Here is a 6,000-nt window from a genome sequence, read left to right as displayed (position 1 = left end):
CAACAGCTGGGCATGTGTGCGCTGGCGGCTTCGGCGCTGTTTGCATTATTGCCGGATCTTACTTATGACTGCTCTAGACACCGACTAACGGAGGAGGTCCCCCGATGATCCGTGTTCTGCTGAACTTTCGTCACCTTGTGTACCCGTCGGTAGGGCGGGATCTTGCTCTCTCGGTAACTTCCGAGGAGTTCAAGTGGTAAAAGCTTGAGTGTCTTGGCGAGACGTGGGGATGGGGTGGAGCAGCAGTGGAAAATCTTCACTCTGCGTCCGTGGATGGTTCCGAATCCTAAGCGAATATTCGAGCTTATGGATCCAGGGCCCAGATCGTAGATCTGGCCGTAGGGTTGCCTTGCGGGTGTGTCCCTTGCCTTTGCGTTTCCTTTGCGTCCTACTTGCCGCCTCTTGTGACGGGATCTGGAGAGTTGAGAGCCTCTAGGGTATAACCGACCAAGTAGTAAATTCGGTTAACCTGTCGGATCTGTACAAGTAAAGGAAAAGCTCACTAGGTTGTAGGCTCTGGCCAATGTATTATCCAGTTATCACAACCAACACTCGATTCGCAATTCCCAGCCTTCTTCTAGCTCGTACGGCCAATGGAGTTCCGATTCTTGAGGGGAGGAAGGCACTTGCGCGTTACTGTGCAAATTGAGGTCTATATTGATACTTAAGCCTATACCTGCCTGTATTTCTACCTTTCTATGTCTTTCACTTGGTAAATTCCCTTATCAGGCTCGGCTGCATGTCCCTTTCTTTCCCTTGACCCATCATCCCAGCTGTATTTTCTTCAGATCCACCGGATCCTTGTCGTAATCATTATGGTCACCCTGTTATGGGTACACTCATCCGGATCCAGGTCGCTTGGATCCACTTCACTGTAAGTGTACACTCGTCGTGGATCTGAGCTCTCCAATCATCCAACATCATTTCGCAACCGTCTGTGATCTCCATTGTCCCACGCAAGTTCGAGATCCACTGCATCCATCATCCCTGTACCCTGGATCCAGGTCCCTCTATGCGGGATCCTCCCTCCTTGGATCCGAACTCGGAAGTATGGGATCCGGGGTACGTCGCGGTGGATCTTGACTTCTTGTTAGCCGTGGCTACCAGATCCACCTTCAGAGGGCACCTATACCATCATTCGTTCATGGGGATCCACACTCGATCCACTCTTATATAGTGAATCCAGGTCTCTCTATGCGGGGATCCTCTTACTTGAATCGGAGCTCGGAAGTATGGGATCCGGGGTAACCTCGCGGGTGGATCTTGACTTTCTCATTAGCCGTGGGTTGCTAGGATCCACCTTCAGATGACACCTACCACCATTTCCTCCATGGGGATCGACTCTTTATATTAGTATATCCCATATCCCATCCTAAGTGGAACCCAGGTAAAGGGTGGGATCCGGAGGATAAAGTCTTGGTGGGATCTTGCCATCTCGTACATCGCTCATACCAGATCCACCGTCATCTCATACAAGAGTGCTGCTCGTCATGGCTAATCCACCCACAAAGCAACTTGCATCCGCGCCGGACGATCCAAATCCTCTCTAATCACTTGAAAATTGTCACTGATTCGGGATAGTGACCCCGCCAGGTCCATTCTCTTATTTCTGAGAAAGCACTTCACCACACATCCTCTTCATACGACGTCTCAATATCTCCTGAAAGTCATGCAGATCACCTGCGAGTTCCGACAAGGTAGACCACTGCTTTAGTTATATAGCGCGGCGTGTATCCGAAACGTTTTTCCCAGCTTGACTTTGTACGCCCGTTTGAGCAATATACTAGTAACTACAGAGCTGAACAGCATCATACATGTAGTGTTACCACAGCAGTTATGACAACATGGGGGGGTTGTCGGTATTTGTTGGCCAGTTCGTCAAGACGAGCAGTGCAGTCCTAACAAATGTAGCTGGCCATTCGTCACCAGATTTATAATTTTACTGAAGAGATAATGCAGCGAAAAAGTGCGAAATCTATAAATTTGTTATCTTCACTTTATCTTTGCAGCAAATATGGGTAGCAAAAAGCTGAAGATACGGAAGTTTGCGAAACGTCTCGAATATCTCCGTTGTGACCTCCGAGTTTGTTTTTGTCTCGCTGTATAAAATGATATTTTCAGCAGCGCTAACGATACATGTGTCGCTCCAAATCAATTGACAGGCACCTGACTGTATCGGATAGATTCTCTTTTTACTGCAGTGCCAATATCAGGAGGCGAAACATTCTTTACACACCAAGGGATAAAAAGGCGATGTCATTAAATACCAAGCAAAAGGGTTGGTTTAAAGTAGTTTGAGTAGTGGTGGCATGACCGTGTTGGGCACTATGCCAAACATTCTTCAGTAATTTACGGCACTCATTTACTTAACACTTCAGAAAACCGCTCAGTCATGGATTCGTTCTTGTTATATTCAAGGTAATTCCTGCTAAAGTGCCTTTCAAAGTAGTATAGCATGCGACTTTTTTTGCATACGAAGAACTAATTTATTTATTTATTAACGTCGTAATAACACACCCACAACCATCACAAACATGAATCAAAACAATTTGCTGCCTTAGCTCCTTTTACATCTTAACTACCAGCTATTTTTAAGTAAAACGCAGAAAGTCATGACTCGGTCATGACCTTGGACCTGATATCTCAAGATACCAGCCGTTTTTTAATAAATATGTACAGATATTACTCGCAAGGTCGTGAACTAAATACTGTGATCTTATTGGCTTAAAGTATGAAAAATGCAGGCGTGTGCCATTTGATAAAATCACACCAAGACCAAGACTCGTTGAGAAGCAGAGACGACGACTTGCCAAGCAGTGGAAGAGCTGTGATCACCGCCGCGTATCGCCCGCGGATGCAGCCTAACGCTACAAGCACTTCGAGGCTTTAAAGCGCTCCGCTAACGGTGCTCAACCGACGAGCTCTGTCCCTCTCGTGGGCGCAGTAAAGATCAGATTACGAGCTTCCACAAGAGCACTACAGGCTTCGTGCATGTCAGTCTTCTTCCAGTCACCAGTCGATGCTGCGGGTTAGTTGCCTTGTGCTTCCCTGCGAATGGTCAGTGTGTAATGTGCCCTGGTCGGCCTCGTGCTAACTATTGCGATGTTAATAGGGTCTTTGCAAGGTGCTCAGTACCGCTATGCTGAAATTATCATTCTATAGAGCTTGACAACAAACGCGTGGCTGAGGATTTGTACAAGTAACAGCTACTAACTCAACATGTATTTATTGGTGTAGAGCTCACCGCCATGCGCGATACGAATGAATCATCAACTCATGCTGACACGTGATATGCGCTGAGGTAACGAACGGGATAATTTACATGATATGAAGTTAAAACTATACATGACTAATGTGATCTGTACTGCGTAACCACTTAGAGAAAGCATCGATACTTCTGGTTCCACGCTCACCATCAGCTTTAACAATGGCAGATTCGGCTGACAGTCCACGTCGTACTAGACACCGTACGTATTTAATCACATATAAGCGCCGCGAGAAGAACTTTGACTCTCTTGTAGATGATCGCCATTTGGTTCCATACATACGCTCTAGTGATTCAATCGATGGCTGATTTGCTATACCTTCATGCCATTCAGTCCATAGCTGGCGTACCGTAGATACACCACGGCTCATAGCATATTGAGGAGGGTTTCCTATATTCGCCGGTGGCGTCTTTAACGGGGTAATGTGAGTTGTATCGACACTGGCTGTATGGATACGATCTGACGTCCGGTTAATATTATCGTTGCCATTATTTCGAACAGGCAGTATGAGGTACGCGACCTCGCCTTAAAGGAATGAGGTAAGCTGTCCTTCCAGTCGCTGAACTACATTCACCAGGTCCTTATGCCTTGCTTCTACTTTGTCCATTACAGCAGCGTGTTGAGTCCGTATTTGCTCTGTTAAAAGTGGCATGGCCACTTGAAGTTGTGATTCCACTGGATGCTGAGCTGTTAGCATGGCAGCAGAAAGGTTGGTTCGATACTGTTGAAAACAATCTCCGAAGACTTTGTGATGCCGAATTCTAGCAGGGAGATGTTCAAATAGTATTGCAGCGTCCTGTACTAGCACGATCCGCAAGAACTCTAAAAACTCAATGAACCCGCGTGCTGCTAAATTGCGTTCCCATTCTTCGGATATAATCTTCTCTTTGAATGATCGCAGGCCCGGAAAAATATCGGTCAAGAGCTCTTCGGGTGGCTCAAGAGTGGCACGATCCAAGTAATATAGTCGAGACTTGGGAGGGTGACCAGAGAGTGCGCGGATAGCTTCTCGGGCTAAAGGGGCTGAGTAAACAGCTTCCACTGTATCCAGTCCCCCAACGACCGTGCCGGCGTGTTTGTGATATGTCGACGTCGGCACTCTCAAGCTGCCTCACACCTTGCTGTCTATTGATGTGAGTTTTTTTGTTAAACGTCAGCCCAAGATGTTTGAAAACGGCTTCATAGCTCTTCTTATGAGTTTCGTAGGATATAGACCTGGTCCGAGTTTTACCGCATAAAAATTTGATGTCGTACCAATCTCTAGACTGTTGAAACGATGGAAGTGGCTCTAAATCGACGTGAAAGCGCTCAAAAAAATAAAAGGCTACAGATCCAACTGGACACAAATGTACGTTTTTGTTCCGCATAAACCCAACATGCTGACGTGATAGTTTTCCCGTGTTGAATCAATAGAACCATTGCTGTGCAAGGCTGAAAGCCCTCGTTATCAAGAAGCTGTGAGAACATATCGGCGAGCTCCAAGTCACGTATATTCTCACCGCGAAGCAAACCATAGTGAGAAACTAGAAACGCAGCGCGTCCGCGTAGATCATCAAGCAGAAAAAACTATCACAAATCTGGCGAAACTGCAATTCCGAGTGGTATCCGTCTAGGAGAGATCCAACACCGCGATCCTGGTAATTTTTCTTCTTAATTTCAGTACTTTTAGCTTGCACATTTCTTAACAATTGTTTTACTTGAGCGGACCGAGGGTGCTCGTTTGAGTTCACTCGAAGTGCCACCTGTTGACTATATAGGTCGACAACGGCGTTTGCGTACCCACATACAGTCGACCCTCGGACAGTCGTTCCCTTTTTCTTTTTGGATTCTCTTCCCACAACTTGCTTGGACAGGAAAAGATGCAACTTGCCTTTTGTGACTGTAGAACCGTCGCAGAAGTGCTTGTCGTGGCACCACAAAACAAACTCCTTCTGATAACCCTCGTATTTTCTTTTGGTGTTGATGGGACGCGAATCCAACGTAGTTTGGAGCGTCGCACGCTCACTCTCCTCTATCTGTAATTGAGTAGCGCTGTCATTGACTAAATTACGGGCCTGTGAGGCTGACGTTGCTGCGGCCGAGAGCATTGAGATGCCCGAAGTCCTTGTCATCGCTGTGTGTCTCTTCGCGCTTACAAGTATGACGACAAGGGTAACATGAAAATTGATATTTCGATTAGGTCCCAAACTTAATAATGACTCGGGTCAGGACCCATACAACGGACAGCCTGATACTCATTAAGTAAAACGCAGAAAGTCATGACTCGGTCATGACCTTGGACCTGATATCTCAAGATACCAGCCGTTTTTTAATAAATATGTACAGATATTACTCGCAAGGTCGTGAACTAAAAACTGTGATCTTATTGGCTTAAAGTATGAAAAATGCAGGCGTGTGCCATTTGATAAAATCACACCAAGTCCAAGACTCGTTGAGAAGCAGAGACGACGACTTGCCAAGCAGTGGAAGAGCTGTGATCACCGCCGCGTATCGCCCGCGGATGCAGCCTAACGCTACAAGCACTTCGAGGCTTTAAAGCGCTCCGCTAACGGTGCTCAACCGACGAGCTCTGTCCCTCTCGTGGGCGCAGTAAAGATCAGATTACGAGCTTCCACAAGAGCACTACAGGCTTCGTGCATGTCAGTCTTCTTCCAGTCACCAGTCGATGCTGCGGGTTAGTTGCCTTGTGCTTCCCTGCGAATGGTCAGTGTGTAATGTGCCCTGGTCGGCCTCG

This window comes from Phytophthora infestans, genomic scaffold (genome assembly GCF_000142945.1).
Source record: "Phytophthora infestans T30-4 supercont1.31 genomic scaffold, whole genome shotgun sequence".
NCBI classification, from domain to species: Eukaryota; Oomycota; class Peronosporomycetes; order Peronosporales; family Peronosporaceae; genus Phytophthora; species Phytophthora infestans.
Note: the sequence above shows the minus strand (reverse complement) of the source record.